We start from the raw sequence: 24,002 nt of genomic DNA on the forward strand, positions 1-24,002 counted from the left end.
CCCTAAGTGTTTAAATTCTCACGTGTCTGTTTCATTTACAGTTCTTAAAATCAGATTTATTTTCAAAGTCCTTTTTGAGAAGGAGTGTGTGGGAATGTGTGTATAAACCATAAAAATGTTGGTCTTCTGGGAACCACATTGTTTTACAGTCTGTGTTCCTACCTACTGGTATCTTTAACTAGGCCATGCTTTCCTCTCCTTCCTTATTTTCCTCTCTTGGGGAACACTGTTTGAGGTGAACTTTCATCCTTTGGGATTCAGAATCCCAGTCAAGAGTTCCAAGAGCAGGATTATTCATCTTTTACAGATACTAATTCTGAGTTTCTGCTTCTGCAGCCGTCCTGGATATTATATGCCTCTTCTGGGTTTGTGGGTTAATGTTAATTTAATGCAATTATTTTCAGCTGCTGTCTTTTCCCTTTATATCCTATGCTGTGCTATTACGGTGTATGCTGCTGCCTCTCTTGCTCAAGGTACTTATGATGCAGAATGCACTAACAAAGATTTTCCTGTCAGCAGTACATGACAGTTCATAATGGCCTGCAAGGTTTTTGCTCTTCTGAACACCTTTTTTTTTTCCTTGGCTAAATGCTCTTTTTGCTGCTTCTTCCTTCCATTTGGAATTCTCTTCTTTTGTGCTTTGTGGGTTTTTAAAAAAGAAAACAAAACTTAAATACCGTCAAGTGAATTGCTGATGGTATAGTAGGAAGGAGAGTAATGCTCTCTGGTCTGCTGCTTCACCTTTCCCATTAGTGCAGATGTGTTCTGAGTGTCTTTTATGCTTTAAGAACTGGATGCCTGGGATGGTGGAAGTCGTGCCAGTGCTTTACTGTATGACACCTGGCTGCTGTGTTCTGGGATACCTGTGGTGGGAGGGCTCCTAGTCCTACATTGCAAGAAGCATTGCTGCAGGGCTGGACTTTGCAGATGAACTAAAAATGCCCACCTGTGTGAGAGGGTGCAGGATTCGGCTTGAAGTCAGCAAGATGACTTCACTGCTGTATCATGTAGGAGGAGAGGATTCACTGCAAGGGAGGCAACATATGTTTAAACTTAAATATCGTATAATTAGCCAAACTGGCAAAAGAAACTGTGAAAAACATAAGGAATATGTATTAAGTCTATTTTATGATGTTTGAAGAGTTTCCCACTGCAAGAACCCCTACTCTAATATTAATATCTAAAAAATATAAAAATGCCTGCTAATGGATACATTCATTTCTTTCAGGAATAGTCATGGCCTCATTTGCTCCTCTTCTTCCTCAGCTGTGTACATACACCTGCTTGGCTGGAAATAAGCTCAGCTGGGGAAGGGATCCAGATTAAAAATAAACTGTTAGTTTTTCTTCAGCTGATTTTTCTGCTCACTTGAGGTTTGGACCAGCTCCTTGTGTCACACTGCAAATAGTTTGCCTCATGTGACCAAGGAGCTCCAGCGGAGGTGGGAACAAAGTTAGGAGAGGAGGGGAAAAGGAGAACAGTAACTGAAAGCCCTGGGGGAGCGCTGTGTCCCTAAATAGACCTTGAGGGGAGATTGTGGGCGTCAATAAGGATACAGCAATCTTGTGAATGAAGGCATCATGCCTCTCTTCCAGCTGTATGTACTTTTAAAGAATATTAACAGGTTTAACTATGTAGGTATTCATCACTGATTTAAAAAAGATGGATTTATTCTTGGCATGGCAGATCCTAGTAAAATCAGCCCCTAACTTTCACTAAGGTATGATTGAAGCCTATAGGCTGTTGCTTCCCAAACGTAGTGAAAGGTACTCACTGCCCAGAAGATGAATTTGTGCAGAGATGGAGAAGAATGATGGCAGCAGAAGGAAAGCAGCATGGCCACACTGATAACGGGATCACAGAATCACAGAATATCCTGAGTTGGAAGGAACTTTGGATGTTGTGTTAAGGGACATGGTTTAGCGAGAACCATTGGTGAAGGGCGGATTGTTGGACTGGATGATCTTGTGGGTCTTTTCCAACCTTAGTGATTCTATGATTGTATGAACCCACAGGGATCACTGCATCCAGCTCCTGGCTCCACACAGGACCACCCAAACTTCAAACTCTGTGTCTGAGAGCGTTGTCCAAATGCTTCTTGAACTCTGGCAGCCTGGGGCTGTGACCGCTGCCCTGGGAAGCCTGTTCCACACCCATCACCCTCTGGTGAAGAACCTTTTCCTAATCCTCAACCTGAAAAAGTGACTCAGTAGTTGAGTCAGGCCAAGGCTCCTGCAATTGTCTGGCTCTCTATTTCCATCTGCATGGTGCTGCCAAGCTCTCTTAACTTACTGCAGTAATCGCTTCATTCTATAGAGCTGGGCCTGTAACTGCTGACACATGGGGGAGAAGAGGGAAGAAGCAAGGGCTGTTACTAATAAACTTCTCTCTAAGTAGCATATGATGTCTTGAAATTCACTCATTCTGGACGTGACATCAATTTGTGTAAAATCAAAGGCACACGTGTTTGGCTGATGATTCCAGCAACAGCTACTTGCTTCGAGCACATGTGTGAGGTCTCAGGATGAAAACACTTTGTCAGAGTGATCCTTTACCTACCTGGACTGAGGGCACTTGTGAAGCATGGGGGGTTGAGTCGGGCAATGCCAGTGCTTGAATGAGGTTGGCTAGCAAATCCTCATCTTTAGCACAATCTATGTCACATGTGCACATGTAATGGACTTCTGGTACTGCAGCCAGACTTGGGATGAAACAGTCATTTGTTTGTCTTGTGGTGAAAGTGTTGTTTCCTTTACGCTTTGTTTGCATCTTGCTGTTATTTATGCAAAAAAAGCCAACCTGGAACTTCTCAAACTCATTCTGCTTGCGTATGGGTGCAGTGGAACCACTTGGTGCCCACTGTGCAAAGAGTTGTGGGTCTGTTCTGTCCGGTCAGCCTCATGCTGGACCTTCACAGTTCCTTACTGGAGGGGTTACTCTGCTGCTTTTAAAGTTTTTGCACAGTTACTGTTAAGTGTTGAAGAGCTGCAAAAAGAGCTTTGCAAAAGTTCTGGGGACAGAATTTTCATTTGAAGGCTTGTGTGTAGGATGGCCAGTGATAGCCATGTGCCACCTTATTTTTTTGGAATCATGAGACTACATATGAATCACATTTTCATATGGGTCTAATTTATTCAGTAACTACACTCTGCTGTCATGTGTCAGAAAAAGTATATCGTTTCTGAGGTTACTCAGAATGCTGGCACACTGAAGTGTTTTATTGGGGAAAAAAATACAACACCCTGTACAGTTGCCAGAAGTGTATCTGCTGTCCTTTTCACTTGGAGTACCACCAAATGGAGGAAAACTAGTCTCCTATCAAGTAAAGAAAACAAACAAACAATGCCCTATTTAGTTTCACATTTGTAAGCGAGAAGAAGGGGAAAAAGAAATTTGAGGGCTTGTATGGGTTCAGAATTTGGGAAAAAGGACACTAATTAAGAAAACAAAAACTGATTTGTGTGAAGCCCATCTGTGACAGCAGTGCTTTTACATTGCCAAAGTAACTCTTGGCTAGCACACTCACAAACTTTTATAAAAAAAATATGACAGATTTGACCTCTGGTAATGAACATGCTCCAAAGGCTTGAGAGGCAAATGCATTAAAAGAAATAATTACTCATCCCTTTTTTCCCCTGCTTGCTCTATACAGCCAGGTACTAAATTCCTTAGACACTTGCCTTCATCAGGTGTGTCTCCAGCTCTTTCCAGACTACTTAATTAATCCTCATCTTGCCTTTGGCTTTCTCTACACTACTGCTGTGTCTGAGATGCCTTGCCAATAGTCTGCTCTGAAACACTTGCCCACGTGGCAGCAAACTTGCAGCTAGAACTCCAGCTCAGAGGTGCTAGCATTTGTCAGTTAATCAGTTTCTTAAAGAAGACAGAATTTTTTGTTTAAAAAGAAATAGCAAACATAGAAAAAAATAATAATTTCTATGTAAGCATCCATTTTTACATAAATCACATACTTGTCTTTTATGTTATCTATCCCAGTATTTCTTCCCACTTTGCAAAGCAGAGTTTACACAATGAAATCTGGCATCTGAAAACTGTATTTGGAATCAGACATACACATAGATTTTATTATAGTTTCATTGTTTTGTTGATTTTTTTTTTTTTTGTTGGCTTTTTTTTCCCTCCCTGTGTGCTTTTCTAGACTGGTTATTCCACTGAGGTTAAAGATAGTCTGGTGCTGCTCGGATGGTACTGCACCTTACATTCAATAGCTCATTAAAACTGTGAAGCCATCTGTTCAGTGTGGATAAACTCGGTCCCTTCAGGATAGCTGCTGTTGGGGAGCTGCCTGATCTCCCTGCCCTTATCTCCCACGCAGTGTTATGGCATTTCTGCTGCTCTCTAATCGATTTGCTGTTGCTGTCTGCTCTCTTATTCTGTGGCAGCCTGGGTCAGCTCTTGCTGTGAAAAGCCTTTGGGAAGGAAGGTCAGCCCACGCTGAACGGGTGGCTCAGGATGCTACAGCTGCATCCAAGTTGCATGGCAAGTGTCTGTGCTCCAAGTTTAATCTCAAAGCTTTGCATTGGGAAAGTGGGGCGGTTTCATTTGCAGGGGGAATAATAGTTCATGGGGTTCAAAAGTACTCCTGATGTGACAGAAGTACTCACAAATACTTCGTTCTCTGCAGCAAACAGTTGTGGCAGCATCTGTTGTGGGTTATTCTGCATACATACCATTAGCTGTGTGAGATACTTATCACCGTTTCACCAAAGTTTATGCAGTTATTCCAGATTTATGATTGAAAAAATAAATTCCATTTCTCTAGGTTATTGCCTTGCATATGCTCAGTTAAATTGCATATTTCTATCCTCATTTCACCCCAGATTTGGTTCCCGGTTATGTTTAATAGGCATGGAGTGCATGCACTTCACATTATGTTTGTATCATCTACACATTTTGTGGGGAGTTGTGTCTTTCTGACCTTTCCAACCCAAAGTCATTCTCATGAGAGAAACCAAGATTCAGCCTTGTATGTCACAGGAGAATGTAATGAGTTTTGTTGCTTTCTCCTGAAGTTGAGTGAACCTGTAATTCAGCTCTGTTCAAATGCTGATCTTACTCCTGTATTTTATGCTTTTTGTACGCTTCTAATATATGTGATTAGCTACTAGTTTTCTGTTGACATAGTAGTTAATGCTGTCTGGTATTTCTGTCTAAGAGAAATATTGTGAGAATAAATATGTTGAATTTTGAGACATTTAATTCAATAGTAATGGTCCACATAAGAATTTAGTGGGGAAACAGATTATTTGCATCTGCTCAGGTAAAATATTCAGGAACTCTGGGACTTGCAAACAGTAGAGAATACTTAGATGATGAAGCTAGCAAAAAGTCAGCTATATTGCTACAAATTATTTTATTGATATTTAAAATAGATCTATGACTTCAAATAAGTAACTAAATACTCTACATCTATGATCGCAGATTATGTCCATAAAAGATATATCCTAATGTTTGGGACACCTAGTGTGACATATCAAGTAAATAGCAAAGCAGTGATGAGGCATTTTAGAATGCATTTAAGAGAGAGATTTACTTGAGATGTTGCTTAATAGAATATTGCGTTCTGTTCTAGATTACAGATCTCTGCTATATAAAAATTTTCTGTGGAGGTGGCTGATAGGAGTGGGATGAGATGCATTTCTGGTTTCATCTGTAGTCTTGAATTAACTATGAAAAAGGGTGGGTTCTTAATTTAACTAACTTAAAATAAAGTCTCAGTGAAATCACAGTTCATAGGCTTCTGCACAAGCTAACAGAGTAAGCTTCAGGCTGTAGAAGAGTCTCATTTACTTTTGCATGCTGACTTGTATGAATTATGCAACTTGTTTTAATTTTGTATGTATTTTACTTTCATTAGTTGAAAATATTAGGAATGTGTTTTTTATTTCACAACGATACCGAGCTGTCATTCATCAGTTCCCGCTACTTTCATAGCTGAGTCTGCTTACCTTCCCATTCAGTTTTGGCTGCTGGCCCATTCCCCATTGAATGTGCAGGGGTGGTCTGCCATGTCAGTGAATCCTGGTAGAACTTCTTTGCTTAGTTTCAGGTCTCATTTCACCTGTGGGTGGTGTTATCTCACTGTAAGTCAATGTATAGGCTCATAGCGGTTAGTTGTTGGTGGGCTGCATGCAAGACCTGACCTACAAAACTACTTCTCTGGCTTTTCTGCTCTAGGGTGGAAAGGCAATGTTAGAAAGGAATACATTTTCAGCTGTGGTTGTATGTGACCAGATGTTCAGAACTACAAGCCAGAGCTTTTCTTTGTTTAAAAAGGAGTTTGTAGACTAGTGGCTGGCTCTCCTACAGACTGACCATTTTGGTGGTCATCTCATACAGCTGACTCAAGTTGGTGAAGTTCTTCACACGCAGTCTTTATGTGTGTGAAGAGGCTTTGCACCCAGAAGAATCAGCCTACTTCTAATCATAGAATCGTAGAATGACTTGGGTTGAAAGGGACCTCAAGGATCATCAAGCTCCAACCCCCCTGCCGGAGGCAGGGCCACCAACCTCTGTATCATAGAATGGTCTGAGTTGAAAAGGACCACAATGATCATCTAGTTTCAACCCCCCTGCTATGTGCAGGGTCACTAGCCACTAGACCGGGTTGCCCAGAGCCACATCCAGCCTGGCCTTGAATGCCTCCAGGGGTGGGGCATCCACAACCTCCTTGGGCAACCTGTTTCAGTGTGTCACCACCCTCTGTGTGAAAAACTTCCTCCTAATATCTAACCTAAACCTCCCCTATCTCAGTTTAAAACCATTCTTCCTTGTCCTATCGCTATCCACCCTCATAAACAGCCGTCCCCCCTCTTGTTTATACGCTCCCTTCAAGTACTGGAAGGCCACAATGAGGTCTCCCTAGAGCCTTCTCTTCTCCAAGCTAAACAAGCCCAGTTCCCTCAACCTTTCCTCATAGGAGAGGTGCTCCAGCCCTCTGATCATCTTAGTGGCCCTCCTCTGGACCCGCTCCAAGAGCTCCACGTCCTTCCTGTACTGGGGGCCCCAGGCCTGGACACAGTACTCCAGATGGGGCCTCACAAGAGCCGAGTAGATGGGCACAATCACCTCCCTGTCCCTGCTGGCCACCGCTTTTTTAATGGAGCCCAGAACAGACTTGGCCTTCTGGGCTGCCAGCACACACTGCTGGCTCATGTGCAGCTTCTCATCTACCAGGACCCCCAAGTCCTTCTCCACAGGGCTGCTCTCAAGGAGATCTTCTCCCAATTCATATAAATACCTGGGATTGCCCTGACCCAAGTGCAGCACCCTGCACTTGGCCTTATTGAACCTCATTAGGTTTTCATGGGCCCACTTCTCCAGCCTGTCCAGGTCCCTCTGGATGGCTTCCCTTCCTTCCAAAGTATCGACTGCACCACTCAGCTTGGTGTCATCCGCAATCATGCTGAGGGTGCACTCGATGCCATCATCTGTGTCACTGATAAAGATGTTGAAGAGCACCGGTCCCAAGACCGACCCCTGTGGGACACTGTTTGTGACCGGCCTCCATCCTGACACCGTACACAACCCTTTGGCTGCATCCAGCCAGCCAATTCCTAATCCACTGAACGGTCAATCCTTCAAATCCACACCTCTCCAGTTTAGAGAGAAGAATGTGGTGAGGGGCCATGTCGAAGGCCTTGCAGAAGACCTGCAGGACATTGTCTAGGCACAAGGAAGTCTGGAATACTGATTCTGTAGGAGGAATGTTTGAATCACCTGAAGTGAGCACATCTGCATGAAATTAAACGAAATAAGCTAAAATCAAACCCTTCTATAATTAACTATCCATCTTGACAAAATGAAAGATAAAATGTATGTGAAATCTTCCCTTTAGATTTAAGGGGCAGTAAAACTGAAAGGTCTGGTTGAGTATGAATTTTAAACCTCTTTTTTTCCTACGAGCAAATGATCAGTAATCGCCATCTATGATGTTACATATAAGATAGTTCCTCCCTGAAAAAGTGACCTTTAGTGCATGCAGACGCCTTGTCACAAGACAGAATAATTTTTCCACATTAGTATGAAGATGTTCTTTGGAAGTGGGATAATTATAATTACACTGTACTTTTATACAAGAGCAGAAATTAAGTGGTTTTATTTTATTTACTTCCTCAGTGAAGTACATTAAATCAAATTAAAAGCACTTAAATTTTATATGAATCGCTGTAAAATTTTAAAAGCAGATTAGTAAAATTACATCAGTAACATTTATCTGAATTCACTTTCATTATTTTCTTGTAGGCAAATAGAGGCATGCTCAAACGAGCAGAAGAGATTAGCTAGTTCACTGTAAATTTGCAGCTCGTATTTCTTGTGCACTACCTTGGTCAAGTTGACCAGTTCTCTGTGCTTTCTTGTATTATCCAATTCAGTCCTCTCTTGTTCTCAGATCCCGTGTTTGTAAATTGGAAACAATGATTTTAACATCTTTGAAAAGGAACTAAGAGTCCTCCATGTGAGAAATGCTAAATAGCAACTTTGTAATGGTATTTGATTAGCATCTGAATGAAAACCTAAAATTTGGTTTTGGCTTTGTTGGCATAAAGGTGAGTATGGAACTGGGGAAACCCAATGATTTATATGAACTTTGCTGATGAATGTAGCTATTTTTCTGTAAAATTATGGCAGATGTGAGCAAACTGTAGGTTTTAAGTATGAGGAGTCAACACATCTACTTTTGCTGGATCTGGCCTACTTTATTTAATCATAAAATGTGCTTGTTTTCTATTTTTTTTTTTAATATAGATTTTTACATGAGGGAAGTATACTAGCTTTACTCAACAGCTGGTAAATACAGGCTTTTTTTCCCCGTAGGGAATCAGAGAAAAAGTGAGAGCAATCTTGCCTTGGCTGACCAGAAGCTAATACTCTAGAAGCTGGTTTGCAAAATGGCAGCAGTGATTTCAGACCTTTCAGAGTACGCTGCCTTTGCTTCATTGTTCAGGGCCTGATGTAAATCCAGTGACATGGGCTACTCGAGAATAGTAAATGTTATGCACAAAGGAGAATGAATGGCTTGAAAGTTTCATCAGCAATTACTCATGTTGGCATTGCAGCATGAGGGCTGTATGATGCCGCTGTACGAGCAGACAGACAGTGATTGTAAGTGCTCCCTCTGAATATGCAGTATGGTGATTTCTGGTGTGTATTTTTCCTGTACACGACAACATCTAGCAGTGGGCAGTTGTGACATCTGATGATCTGAATTGCCAAACGATGCTTTTACACTCAAATCCATAATAAACCAACCTTTTCCTCTCCCACCCACAGCCCCATTGAGAATGAAACATACTGAGTTGCAAGAAGTATGCCAAATATGCATTTAAATGGCTTGCTTCTCTGACGTTTCATTTGATATGTGACTTGGAATCATAATAGCACGTTGTCTAACTCCACCAGTTTAGGACATTGTTTGATCTCAGCTGAACAAATGTATTGTTTTACTGCTAAGCAAAAGACATTTGGAATAGGAGAATTCTTTTTATACATTTTGCAAATGAAACCAGGATATAGCTGTAATTTCCTTTTTCCTCTTGGATTTACAGCCGTATGACAACAAATAAGTAATATTCCCTCAACCTCAGGCTGAATTCATAAATTCTGTAGTAGTGCTGAGCCCCTTGAAACACAATTATTTTAACTACACAGTGTATATAATAATTTTTAAGGTTTCTTTTAAGTTTTTCTTTATTTCTAAGTTATTAATAGTTTTGAAAACCGAGATCCTTAAAAATAGACGTATTTTAATGACAGTATTGGAAGAGTAACTGTTGATATGCTGGTGTTACGGAACACCTAGACTGTATACTTGAAAGGAAGGCGCTCACGGCTTTGCTTACTAAAATGCTTTTGTGAATATAGCAGAGGTGAGAACAAGAGAATTCTTAAGAAGCATACTGTACAAATATTGTTCTGTGCCAGTTGCCTTACATGCCATCTTCTGGAAAGACTTTTGAGGTGCTTGGTTTTAAATCATGAGGCATCAGGTGTGGGTACAGGTGAGTCGTTGGTATGTATAAGCAGATCTGAAGTACTCTGTACACAGCAGTAATTTAGAAAATGCTGGCTGAAAGTGGCTCTCTGCAAATCTGCAGCTGATATCATCTGGAAGTGAGATCTGTTGGGAAGCTCTGAAAGGAGAATTTTGCCCTAAGATCATCATTAAATTAACCTTCCTTTTGCTTCCTACTCTCCTCCCCATCACCATCCCCCCTCTTTTTTTTTCTTTTTTTTTCTTTTTAAATTTTCTTACTTAATTCTACATTTCAAGATAACAAATTGGCCACTATCCCTTGTGGATGGTTTCTGGCTGTACACTGTTAGGTAAGAGCATGAGCAAAATGTAAATTCTGTGATAAATCGACTCAAGATACTACTTCATCACAACTGCTATTTAATTTTTGCAAAAGAACCTCCCACGCAGAATGTTCTTTGAGTTATTTGGGGTAGATTTTTCATGAATAAAATTCTTAGTCATCTCCAGAATCTATGGAATATCTTAAAGAGATAAGGACTTGGCACATTTTAGTAGTTAGCTGGTCTCCTTGTGTATCTCCTGGTCCCTGTATTGCTTGCTGTATGTATGAGAGGCTGCCCTTACAGCTGCAGAGAAGCCTTGAATTAAGAAGCTGGGTGCTGAAATCCTTCCCTCCTGGAAACCAGTGGCAAAAAAAAAAAAAGTCTTATTCCAATGTAGTAACTCTGCCAGTAACCTTCTGCAAGACTGTGGTGAAAGTCTTATCAGCAGAGTTCATGCAGATAATCTGCATCTGGGTCTGCCAGGGCAGAAATGCACTGTGGGCTGCCACATCATGAAGTTGCCTACAAGTAGGTGATGCATTGGCAGCTGCTGAGTTTCTTCTCCTGTGTGGTAAGATTATTCAGGGTGCCCAAGGCCCTTCATGTTTCATTAAAACCTAGATAGGTTACCATGCGAAAAGACATCTTCACCTCAGCTCTAACATCGTAACCTCAGCTGCAGGTCTGTGCCCAGGATCTCTCAACTCCTCAACTGTTCAGTTGACACCAGTTGATGGCATGAAGGAGCTTAGGTCAATGAGTTTTGTGGATGGGAGCACTGGAAAGCTGAGCAAATCAGCCCTTCAATTGCTGCAGTGAGCACAAGCCCATGCACAAGTCACAGAACCTGTTTGCACCTGGGCAGTAGTTTGTATTTGCATGCCTAATGGTACATGCCGGTAATGTGTGAGCTGGGAAGTTCCAAAATGTGGCTCTGAAGGGCTCTGAGGTCACAGGAAGTTAGCAGTCATAGCGGCTCCTGGGGCTTCACTGCAAATATCAACTCGTGATGCTGTTCTAAAAGCCTGAGCTCCTGAAGCTAAATGACTGCATTAAAAAAGCATTTCTTCACAGAGGTAATAACTCTCGTTAGTCTAATTGGTGTAGCTGGAGATGGTAAGCAATTTTAGTTGCAAAAAATAGTTTTTGGTCATGAAGTGCAAGCAGCAGACTTCAAAGCTAAATTCTAGTTAGAGAAATGTGTCTTTGAACCTGCGTAGGTATGTGTCAGTGTCTGACAGGGTAGGGTGACTGCTGCCTGCAGAGTAATGGACATGATGATAAAGCAGAAGAGGAAAGAAGGCTGTCAGCTATGGGATGGCATGAGTCAACAGAAAGTCTGTAAAACACGGAGACATACCTTACAGTGTGCAGTAAAACCAGTGCCTCTGGATTTTGAATTTTTGTTATGTGTTACATAATGTTGCATAAAAAAGGGCTTGTTTCTGGAGCTTTGGGTGTGTTTTGTTTGTTTGTTTTAATCTCCACAGACAAATGGTTGTTTCTACTAGGTTTTGTCTTCACCGGTTACCCATGTGAGTTTGCTGTGGTGCATACCAGTATCCATTTAACTCCATCTCATATTGCCATATAAAGCTATTTAATGAAACTATATGTGTATATATATGTGTGTGTGTGGGTGTGCGTATGTATGTGTATATATATATATATGCAGTGGAAATGCTAAGTCACAGCTTGAAAGAGTGATTGAGCACCTGCTGGGATGGTGGGAACAACCCAGGGGAGCTCAGGTGCATGCAGTGCTCCTGAGAGACTGGAAGGGGTGGAGCCAGGATCCCCCCCCTTCCCAGACCTCATTTAAGGGTTGGCAGTGGAGGCAAGGGTATCTTGTTGAAGATCCCTGCCTACCTGAGTTCTTCTAAAGGTAAGTAGCTCTCTTCCTTTGTTTCTGTGCCTACTGCATTTGGGCTTGTCTTCATTTGCTGCAGTCTAGGACTTTGCCACCTTGTTGCTGTGCTTTCCATCTCACTGTAGCGTTACAGTACATAAATATAAAAGCAGCAGGATTTAAACAGTCGTGGTTGTAGTCAAGGTGATGCATATAGCTGAAAAAAGTACTTTTTGGTTCTAGGTTAGGTACTGGGGGCACCAAGCTCTGATTAGGTTCCTTTATAATGCAGCTATCCTAGCAGAGTGGAATGGAAGTCTGGAAAGCTCTGTTTGTCTTGCACAAATGGCATGCAAGAGCCACTTTGAAGACTGCTGCAAGGTCTGAAAAGCTTGCTCTTTCAGACTGCTGCTGTTGTTTACTTCTTGGTTAAGTCTCAGGACAACTTATAGTGGCCTAGTGAATTTCGAGACTTCGTAAAGCTGTGTGCCTGTTACGTACAGAGTGTATGAATGTTGCTGTTCTTTATCGTGTGTGCACATTATTCTGTGTGGTGGAGAGGTACAGAGAGCTAGAGCACTCCAATAGGGCCATAAGGTTGGTTGTCTTTGAGGTTTTTTTGTGGTTTGTTGTTTGGGTTTTTTTTTTTTTTGCTGGTCCAGATTGAAATTAATTTTAATAAATAAAGTAGTTGAAACTAAGGGGACTCCCTAATCTTTTTGTTTCTTCCCTCCACTGAAAAGATTTGGGAGTATGAAGGCGTGGCCTTTAGATTGGTGTCTTCTAGATTTCGGTGTCATTGCAATTGTGGCTTATTTTCTCTTTTTTTTCCCCTTTCCTATGCTGGCTTTTACACAAGGGGACACACTGTGTTTAGTTAGGCTCTTTTCTTTGCAGGGTTGGTGTTCTGAGGTCACTCTTTAATCACTGAGCTTCTTGAGTGTTGTCTCTATGACATGTGCACAGGGTATTTAATTGCTTTCTGAAATGCAGTTTTGTTTTGGAAGTGGTGTGTGTTCCTTCTTAGACACCTCCCTGGTGGCTTAGTGTTTTGCTGCAGGGAATATCAAAGTGATTCTGTACAGTACTCCATGTGAAATAATATAATCTGTACTTGCTTCCAAGAGGTGAGAATGGAACAGAGAAAGCTTAGGGAATAAAAGTTCAAATAAAGCTGTGGTGACTTGAATATAAGTTTTCCTTTTGGTTAAAAGCTTGGTCACTTAAAATCTGAAATTATCTTTGCTTTGAAGTGAGGTTTTTGTTTGTGATGTAACTAGGAAGTGTTATTCCAGCAGATGAATGTTACTTTAATTTTGGGTGAAGTTGTAACAGCTGTTTTTATCTTTTATTTTTTTTTGTAAATGAAAGGAAGAAAACCTTTTATTCTTACTGTGAAAAGCCAATTACTGTGTTAGCAGTAAAAGCTTTAACTAAAAGCATTAAAGGCCCTTGCTCGCTTAGTGAGAGCAGTATCAGATGAATTCCCTACACGCATTTATAGAGTGATGTATCTTAGCTGGAGTTATCTTTAAAACTTTGATTAATCTTGTGTTTTTTATAGTGGGTTAGTTCTGACACTTATTTTCCACATCAGGAGAAATATGGAATATTCACTAAGTTTTTTTTTCTCCTATTTAAAAGAAAAATTGCCAACTTGCTGTAAAAAGCTGAGCTATGTCCTTCAGAAGTAAGCGTATGAATAACAATAATTAATGAGAAAAGCCTTAATTCTTAAATTCTGAAGTTGGCAGGGCTTCTTGTCATATTAAGAGGTTGGGTAGGCTGGGACCGAGCTTGTTTTATTTTCACATTGTGGTATGTTACAGCTTTGGTTTAGTGTTATAGGATGCCAGAGGCAAATTAATTGCTGTTGTGGTGCAGAGGTATGTAGGAGTTTGAAGAATTACGGAGTTTATGTTGTGCTGAACTGGAGTGATGAAGTACAGATAACAGGCCACAGCTGTGGCCACAAATTAGGCCTCTCCAATGTGATGCTGAAAGTATTGCGTTATAATTGCTCCTCCAGGATCACGGTGTGGAAAGTCTTATGAATAAAAGCAGGTTCAAAATAGGGAAACTAGGAGCGTGTGCTGTGGCATATGCTTGCTGGGGCTTTGCTGCTGCCAAAGTAAGGTGGCTGCTTTCCTAGCTGGGCCCTTTGCTGAGGAGCTGGCTGCTCTTCTCATGCTTCCACTGATTTCTGTGTGTCAGTGTTTCCTTAGAGCTCTCAGAGGCTCCTTCCTCAGCTGGCCAGCTCAGGGGAGGTGAGGGTTGCAGTCCCTAGCACTGCTCCCATACCACCCATGGGTGTGTTAGCCACGTTCCTGATGTGGGATAGGTCAAGAGTTGGGAGTGTGTGGGGTTTACTTGGGAAGAGTCTGCCTGTCCTCCAGATATGCGCGGCTGTAACTGACACTGATGGGAGCTGCTTCAGGCTGTGATGAGTGGTTTCCAAGATATAACCTGGCAAAAAGGAAGTCTCTTGCTCCTTTCTGCTCCCTATTTTTATGCCAGTTGGCTTGCCTGAACTGGCTGACAGGGAGTCAAAGGGGCAAAGTAGTACAGACTGCAGAAGCACAGCTCTGCAGTCTCATGTGCTGTGGAAACTTGCCGTGAATCTGCCTTGTATGAGTGATGGGTCAGAGCAGTGAGCATGAGGCAGAGCCAGGTCTTGAGGTGACTGCTTTATTTTACAAGAACACCTGCAAACATTTTTACAGTCAGTGTTCAGAAAAGAGGAGCGGTGTTCTTAGCTCTCTGTAGGTTAAATGATGCTACAACATTTTTACAAGAGCTAAGTCTTAGCAGATACAGCACTTAAGCAAAACTTCAGGGCTGCTGTTCACTGTGGAGTTATAATAAAACTTTTTGCATGGATATTGCTTGCGTGTTTGTCTTCCAACTTTAGAAAGAGCAAGTTAAAAGAGGGAGCAGACCATGTGAATGGGAGATTCCATGACCTGTGCTTTCATGCATTTGTATGCATGTATTTAGATGCATGTTTATCAGGTAATACGCAATGTATTCTCATGTGATTCCTAAAAATACCTCTATAGAAGCATATTAAAACTACTGTAGACTGGATGGAAGCCTAGGCATCATGATACCTTGGAGATGGCCTCACATAATTGGCAGGTAACGTTATTGCATTTTTCTAAGACTACATCTGGAGGGATATTGAATTAAATGCTTTTTTGTCAGAAGAAATGTTCTTCTTTTCTGCAGCTCATTTATGGGTGTGCTTAGTGGATGTGCACCAGATATTTTTTTCATAGACCTTGCTTCAGGATGGTGTGTAAGTTTTGATCCAGCTGAAGTACTGTGTGTAGATCTTCAGAAATAGTATCTAAATTAAACATTTAGATGGTTCCCCCCAAACTGTTACTGTTGTAGGATTTTACTTTTACACCTTTCTTATTCGTCCCCCCTGAGGAATGTGTAAGATTAAATCTCTTCATTTTCCATTGGTCTCCTCAGCATTTTTACATTGCTTCATATAGTCAACCAGTGGTGCCGTACCTATAGAAATGCTCAAATACAAAAACCAACCACCCAACCAAATGAATCCCCCAGACGTATATGCTTGTAATCCTGTTTTTTGGTTTGATTGGCAGACAAGCCACTACTTAAGAGTGCAGATGGTCCAAAAGCAAGATGAACTGCAGCAGGCTAGTTGAAGTTGTCACAACTGTCCTGTGGTTGCCAGTTCTTATGAATTTGTGTGAGTCATTAAATTCTCCATAAACCTATTAAAACAAGGAACAGCTCTGGCCAAGCAAGGGTTGTAAGTTAATTTCATTTCTCTCTCAAACACCAATTGTGTTGAGTGTGGGGACTGTGGAACCACGGACACTCTTGAGTAATAAAAAGATGACACTCTGCAGGGTGCCACCTCCTCAGGTGCTCTTCATTGGTCAATGCAGTTCTCTCCTAGCTTACAACATCACTATTGTTGTTTTTGAGCTGGGAGTTTCCTGAATGCCCCAAGAAAAAAGTGACACGCTGCTGGAATGGGATTCCACTGAAAGGATGCCACTTCTCTTTGCATCGTGACTTTAATCTCTATTTGCATTCCAGCAAACTCTGTGGTGGGGAAGGTTCTTGGAATACAAATCTTGCAACGTGAGGCACACAGCTGCTCCATGATTTGAAGATTTTTGCATGCACAACTTGGAATCAGTTATCTCTGACCTTTTCAGGGGACTTCTTTCTTGTTGATACTCTAATATCTCTCAAAAACATTTGGCATTTTAGTGAATTGATAGATGACCAACTGATGTCTGCATACAGTAGCACGAACTGTGTTGCATTTGGGATGTGGTGTGTTATTTTCTGCATTAGCCTATTTTTGTGACTTTCATACTAGAATTCCCATCTGGTCCCTGACGATTATAAATGCATGCTTTTTGAGAGAGGAAGTAAGATCGATGGCTATTCTAGCATTTGGTATATAAGACTTTCATGATAAATTGTTTTCTTCTGACTCCTCTATTCCGGATTACTTTCATAATCTTGGGAAGCGAAAACATTAATAAATCAAAGTGGGTTAGGGAATAGACACGTGGCTTTATTTTAACAAGGGATTAGGCTGAAATCTCATGGAGTGCACATTTTTCACCACTTGTTCTCTGGAACATGTGAATTGGTCCCTTCATTACTGCTGTCTGAGTTACTCTTTGGTCCTTATTCAAAATTTGTTCAAATTGAATCATTTCTCAAAGGATTCAGGGTAAAATATGCTTTCAGGACTGTTTGTTGTGTGTATAGGAAGAAAGGCACCAGGAAACAGGTGCTTCTTGCCTTCTCTCACTGGTCCTGGTTAGGAGGTGGGACAGTGGGACAGAGGAGGGTCAGATCAGAGCCTGGTGAAAGAGGGAGAATTAAAAGTAGGAGAATTAAATCTTTGAAACCCATCCTCTCATCCCTGTTGCTGCTGTATCTACGTGTGCACTTACTCTTTGACTTCTTTTTATCCAAATTGCTGAAAGAGGCTGCTAAATGAAGAAACCAGCTTTCCTCTTGAACTTTTAACCTTTGTGAAAGCTTCAGTAATTGGCTTCTGCAGAACACAGATTATTTGACATTTAAAAAAGAAAAAAAAGGAAAAAAAAAAAAAATGAAATACCAGTACACTTAAAAATTACTGGTAGATATCTTGTTTCTGTATCCTTCAAAAGCCTCAGAAGAAGGGTGAGGTGTCCCCTGGTGCATCTCAGCCCCATGTAAGTGTCAGGATGTGCTTGGGCTGAAGTTGGTTTAAAAAAAAGCTCCACTGGAAGAAAAGTGCTTGATATGTTTGAGTGCAATGTCTTTGAGAGAGGGGAAGAAGGCTTGAGGAATTGGTCACGTCAAGGGGAATAAAGCACTGCCAGGAGAGAAAATAAAACAGGAAGATTGCCAAAGGTGAGAGAGCGGGGTTGTAATGACTGGACTGGAGGTGAGTGTTGTGCTTGGATTTTTCTGTGGATGAGTGTCCTGTTTAACAGTAAATAAATAAGCTGATGTTTCAGAGTTTCCCTATTGTTTTCCTTGTTAAAATGAACACAGTGAAACTCCTGACAGTTTCTACACTTTCTGAGAGTTGATCATGTGTAAGTTTTGTATGCTAAAAGCAAGGGAAGCACATTAAAGTCTATTCCCTGCTTACTCTGCTGGGTTTCAGAGCTGTCATCGCTTAGTTGTACAAAAGCAAAAATGGTGTCTTAAATACAATAGACTTTTTGCCTCTAATGACCTGCATCTGCTCTTAGATTTTTTTAATTTTTTATTTACTATGTGTCCATTAAAAAGTCATGATCTAGATGGCATATAATCTACAATGTTTGAAAGCTGCTTTCAATTCCTTGCTTTCTTATCTCTACAAAAATGTATTATACCCTTTGCACGCTTCAGGGTGGCAGTTCAGAGGGATGCAGTCTGACAGCAGACACCTGTATCTACCTTCCCACATGTGAACTAACAGCTATGATGTGCACATCAGCACACATGTGGCTGTGCAAATGGAAAACATGCTCAGCAGGGCTTTGTAGTCCTTGGTCGGTGCAAGACACTGCATGGTTGAGTTTTCTTAACAGAAAGCAGCCATACATGTCATAGTTAAATTGGCTGGGGACATGCAAAACCTTGCCTTGTTTTTTCTTTTAAAATATGATTCTTCCTTCTTAATAAGGTTGGCAACGAACTGGAATAGATGGTGGTGAGTGTATGAAAGGAGCTGTTAAAACCAGGCAGCTCCTTTGTTTGCCAACGATAGTTTAGTTTGATTTGCTAGAGTGTGAGAAGCCTTGAATGCTTTTTCCCTCATAGACTCACACCCAAAGAAAACTGGGATTCTTTGTAGCTGTGACATTTTTCATCTTACAGTCATGTTATGCGTCTTCAAAGCAAGAGGCCAGGGTTTCCTGTCATGTGCCTGACTCTTAACATCTGTATTTCCACTTGAACAATTAAATGGCTAAAAGCAAAAAGGGGTGTCACCAGCAGCCATGCATTAATCTCGCTGTGTAAAACTACAGAAGTTATTTGGGGCCAGTCAGAGGTAACTGTCACAGGACAGTGGTCCCTTCCTGTCATGTGCAAGTGCTGAAAACAAGGCAGTTGCTAGGAATGGCTGAACTGAAGAGCCAGATGACAGCTTATTTCTCAGTTGAGGACACCTTGAGCTTTCAGAGCTCTAAAACTGAAGCCAGTGGTGTTTTGCAAAATCAAACTAAATGGTGAAGGCCTGCAGAAAAGGAGGAGCGTGGAAGAGAGATGAGCAGTGGTTGCTCACTGGGCTGTTTCGGGGTATTTACATTTTAATTGGCTCTGAAGACGTTTGTGTGTGTGCCTCTGGGACTCTTCAGGTGAGGAAAAAACAGCTTTATATGTAAAGAAAAATGGCAGTGAAACTTCAGGCTGGCTCTCCATAGCATGTTCTGTGTGCTTTCTGAGTTTTGTCTTCTGTGAATATAATAGTGATGCTTTTATTTTGCCTAGGAAATTAGTTTCCCTTGCTGGTTTGTTTTAAAGTAATCCTTAAAATATATTTGTCATTTTGTGCTGGTAATGAAAGTTTTAATGTGGCAGAGTGAGGGTTAGAAGGCACTGGCCAATAAATATAGCCACAAACGGTTTGCCTCTTTTTGTCTGAGCCCGAAGTCTATAGCTGATGTTCTTCTGAGCTGCCCTACCTGGAGGGTAAAAGCAGCAATGTGCTCTGAAATGTGGAGAAGCACAGGTGGTTCCTTTTACACTGAAGACTCATCTTCAACTTTTACCTTTTTTTATTTTTTTAATGTCAGCGTAGTATTCAAATTAATTACGGTAGCAAGAAGTAGGGATGTAAGCCAGTCTGTTCTCAGAACCTCGATGGCTGAGGAGGTTAAAATACAGAAAGAACTGGATGAATAGTCTGTCCAAGCGTGTGAATAATAAGGCAGCTGCCTGTTCTGGGTAACCTGTCACTCTGATTTAGATACATACCCCTGCAGCCTCTAAATGCCTCTCAATTTCTCTGAGGAAATGTGGTGCCCCATTTTAGAGTTGTAGGTTGGAGACACGGCGGGCCAAAGGGCATGTACATGGCCACACACAAAGCCTTTGAATAAAAGAAAATTAAACACAAGTGTTCTTGGTCCCAAGTTTAACATCGTAGTCTTTGAAGCAGACTTTCTGTTCATTTTAACAGTGTAATTACCTATGTGTACTATGGGGTTTTTCTCTTTAATCAGTGCTGTGGGGAAAGGGAACTTGGTAGATAGGTCTGTTTGCAGGTTGTTTGGTGCTTTTTTTTAATTGTTTTTCTCTGATTCACTAGCTGCTAGTGAATCGCCCAGATTACATTCTCTCATGACACGAAGGTCGAACAACAATCTGGTTTTTTGTGTCTTGGGAGGCTTGTTTTGCAAATGTAAAAATAGGTTTTTCTCCCTTGTTTAAATGGGAGCATCAGATTTTGTCCTGGGCAATTATGCAACGTGAACTTTGGATACTGCTTCTTCAGAATTCAAGTCAGACCTTCTGCTTCATGTAGAGTTCATGTCATCGTTTCTTTCCATCCTAGCAAAAGATAATGAGATGGTGGGTGAGACCAGCAAGTTAAGAGATGAAAGCTGAAATCCATTTAATTCTTTAGTGGTGTAACACCCCAAGAAGAGAGCTTGTGAAGGTGTTGGGGCTGGTAGAAATCTGCTCCAGGGTTTGGAAAATGGCACATGTGAAAAAGAAACTTGAGCAACATATTTTCCTTTGCATTCCCACGTACACAGTACTTTTTTTGTGTGTGTGTGCATGGTCTTATCAGGAAGAAACAATTGAGAACTGTTATGTTGTAAAGAACATGTCTTTGAGCCCTACACACTGGTGTAATCTTCCAAGCAGAATAGGTGGAAGTTGCATCTAACTCAGCCAACTGGATTTTACTGTGCTATAGAGACCTGGAATATGAATGGGATTCAGATGGTATTTGAAGATATGAGATCGGTCCATGCAGAAGGACTTCTGGTGGGCCGTGTGAACAGGCCTGCAAACACAGCATGAAGACTGCATGGACATTAACCTGGAGCATCAGCAGGCTGTAGGGATGAGTGGGTCAGGCTGATGATTTGGAGTATTCTTTTAGTAGAGATGGGTACTACTGCTTCCTGGAAGTGTTTATGCTTTCAGTGTATGATTTGAATGTCACTTAGTATAGCATAAAGTGAGAGTAAGAGAGTAAGTTTGTTCTGTGTTTACTGTTTTCACTATGCTGCCAAACCTATAAAAGCTGTTTTAGTCTTCATAGCAAAGTAGAAGTGCTTTACTGAAGGGCAGAAAGAAGAGTCCATTCTGTTTTTAAAGCAATTTATAGATAAATCACGTTGAGTATTTGAACATTAGAGATCTACTGATGTTAAATTACTACTGAAAGCAGATTAAAAGTGTGACAGAGAGGCTGTTTTGTGCTTTGTTTGTGTTGGCATTTTCACACAAAGGGCTTTTCAGCCAGGTGTTGGCCCTATAGGAAGTTCCAAATTGTCAACCTCAGTTAACAGTTTTATTTGAAAACACTACAGACTGTGTCAGGTTGAATTAGACAGTTAAGTGAACAGTGACTTTTTTTTTCCACCCCTCACCCCCAAATGCAGTGGCAAAATTTAATTTGGGAACATTAAGCAAGGATGATACAACAGTGGTCATGTTCACAGGAGCCTTAGTGAAGGGTTGTTAGTTTATTTGTGAAAACTACAAATTCTGGCAATCAGCAGAGCACTAAAAATGTACTTCGGTTTTATCCAAATACTTTAATCTCTTAATGTGTGTTACAATTATAAAGGAGCTGATTGAGTTAATGAAACATACTGTAATGAGCTGATAATTATATTTTTACATCGTTTTCCACTACTGAAGTGAATCTCAGCTGTATGCCTGAACTCTGCACAGGTGAAATAAATCTGTCTTTAAGGTTGAGGATGCTTCTGTGACCATTTAGGACAAGCAAGTTATTCTTGCTTTCCTTTTGTCTTTACACATACTTGATGATGGTCCTGCTCAGGCAAGTGAGTGGTGAATGAATTCAGGGTGCTAACTTGGCTGCAGATGTGTTGCTTTTGTTTTGTTGGGTTAGTTTTTTAGCAGTCTCTCTCTTAGAACCTGTCTGCTGGGCAAATGCCTGTGCTGGTACTGGAGAGCAAGAAGGCAGATAGTGACACTGGGGCAGTGGAGATGTATGTTCTGCTAGGGAGCTGAACCTTAATGGCTGAAGCCTAAGTGTTTTGGGGTAGGAAGATTTCAGCTTAGCAGAAAGCATACAGAGTGTGGCTCAGGATGTTGCTGTGTGTTACAGTATTTTTGTTGTGAGTGTCCATTTTTGCTATGTAGTAAGTTAGTGACATGTAAATGATGTCATATAGCAAAGGCATCATGCCCTTTTGCCTGTTGCTGCCAGGCTCTCCCTGTCCTGTAGCTGGCATTTCTAAATTCATAGTTGGCAAAATACTTGGCAATAGCTCTGGGGTGGAATCAAGGGAGTATTAATATAACCCTATTTGTTGTTACGATAATATAGAACAGGATTGCACAGCAAGTGCCAGTTCATTTTGAATGAGTGTTTTGAAAGAAGCTGATTTGAGTTGCAGCATCAATCAGTGACAACTGATGCTCTAGCTCCTGAGAAGGAAACTTCCACGAGTCATTTTGCAGAATAATGTGGCTGGCATAGTTCAGTCCTCAGCGTGCAGACGGTGCTGATTGTGTTGTCTCTGCGTGTTTATTGTGGGCTGATTAAGCACTCAATTTTTTTTTATTAGCCAGTTTGAATACACGGAGTGTTCTGCTCATTCCTGGCATTGTGATGCATGTTCCCAGAGAGGCTGGAGTAGGAGCTTCAACCAGAGCAAGTAGACAGGATAAGACAGGGTAACACAGCTGTGCCATCCTCAGCTTTTGATGGTGAACATTAGTGGAAGCCATCTGGGGAATCCTAGAGAATCTTTGTAGTTACAGTTAATTAAGAAACAGCAGTCAGATACCTGACCGCTTCTACCTTTCTTTTTCTTTTCACAGTCTGGCACAATAACATAAAGCCCCCCTGAATCTGATTTAAGTTCATAAATGGGTTGTAATTTGGGTGTGAACACATCATGTGTTCTGCTGTCCCCCTGATGAAGGAGCAACAGCAGTCTTCTCAACTGTTGTGCACTGCTTAAACAGCTTGTCTCACTACAGTTTGACTGAAACCAGTCCCCAGGTGTTAGGAGCAAAGTGTTATTTGCAAATGTGTGTTAATGGCAGAGGGCAGAGTCTTGGCACAGGAGTAGAAGGAGGAACTGTTCAGTGGTAGGTAGTAACAAACAAGGTGAGTGCGTGTGTGTGTCTGTGACTATTAGCTGTTTTGATGCACTTATTTCAGTAGATATGAGGTTCCTACCAGTACTGGTAGGAACACCTCTGTAGATAGAGCTGCAAGATCGACAGGTGTTGGTTGGTTGGTTTTTTTTGCCATCTTTGAAGAGCAGTGTCAGTGCCTGAAGCAAAAGTCTGGTGTCTTAAAACTTTTGTGTCCTCGTTAGACTCATAAATTATAACCAGTATTTTGTTTGCTGTTTCTTTTATTTCTTGATGAGCATGATGATGAGCATCTGGCTCTGCTTATTCACTGTGGCTTATTAGTGTGTCTCTCTTTTCTGCTCCTTTTTTTTCTTTGCAGAGCAATTTCTTCAGAAAACTATTGTTTATTTCACCTTTGATATCCTGTCTGTGTGCTGTCAGCTAACTTGGTTATTTCCTTTAGTATTCATGCATCTGTCCTCTCTTCCTCTCTTCTTCCTTTTGACTACTAACTTCCTGACAGTGACATTAGTTCTTCCATATGTCATAAGCAGTGATAGGGTAAAAAATCCTTTTTTGTTTTCTCTTATTTTTATATTACTTACTAATCTTGCTTCCAGCATGATCTAGAGTTTTTCCTAACCTTGAGCTTACTTGTATCTGTTACCTCCTTTGGGATACAGCCAGTTGTCATGGCCTTGATTCACCCTCTGCTAAAATGAAGCAATAAAATGTTATCATTTTGACTGAAGATGCTCCTTTGTGTGCTCTTTATTTCTTGATTTATGAAAATGCCAGGAAAATTCCAAATACCACAGCCAAATGGTGTTAGTGCTAGAAAGAACTGATATTTTATTTCTTTACTCTTAGCTGAATCCCATTCAAAATTGCTTTCCTTGATCACAGAAGTTTTGATAAACTTTCTCTGTTCAACCTCTTACGCATTTTCAACCAACCTGTAATAAACTTATTCAATTTGCTATTTTTAGACTCCTTTGGAATATTTTTTAGCTTAAACATTTCAAAGTCTACATGAAAT

General features: G+C 41.1%; 1 protein-coding gene across 25 annotated transcripts in view; it reads left to right on the forward strand.

The window, feature by feature from the left end:
* ELMO1 (engulfment and cell motility 1) overlaps window positions 1-24,002 on the forward strand; it is a 300,794-nt gene that overhangs the window by 17,465 nt on the left and 259,327 nt on the right. Inside the window, exon 1 of one of the 25 annotated variants that reach the window (XM_046923583.1) lies at window positions 12,165-12,208. The exons of 23 other annotated variants lie outside the window; for them this stretch is intronic. The gene's annotated coding sequence lies outside the window, so the exon portion shown is untranslated. Of the gene's footprint in view, window positions 1-12,164; window positions 12,209-18,709; window positions 19,021-24,002 lie in introns of those variants that run through there. One more of the 25 variants, NM_001030994.2, reaches the window with a different exon arrangement.

This window comes from Gallus gallus, chromosome 2, assembly GCF_016699485.2.
Source record: "Gallus gallus isolate bGalGal1 chromosome 2, bGalGal1.mat.broiler.GRCg7b, whole genome shotgun sequence".
NCBI classification, from domain to species: Eukaryota; Metazoa; Chordata; class Aves; order Galliformes; family Phasianidae; genus Gallus; species Gallus gallus.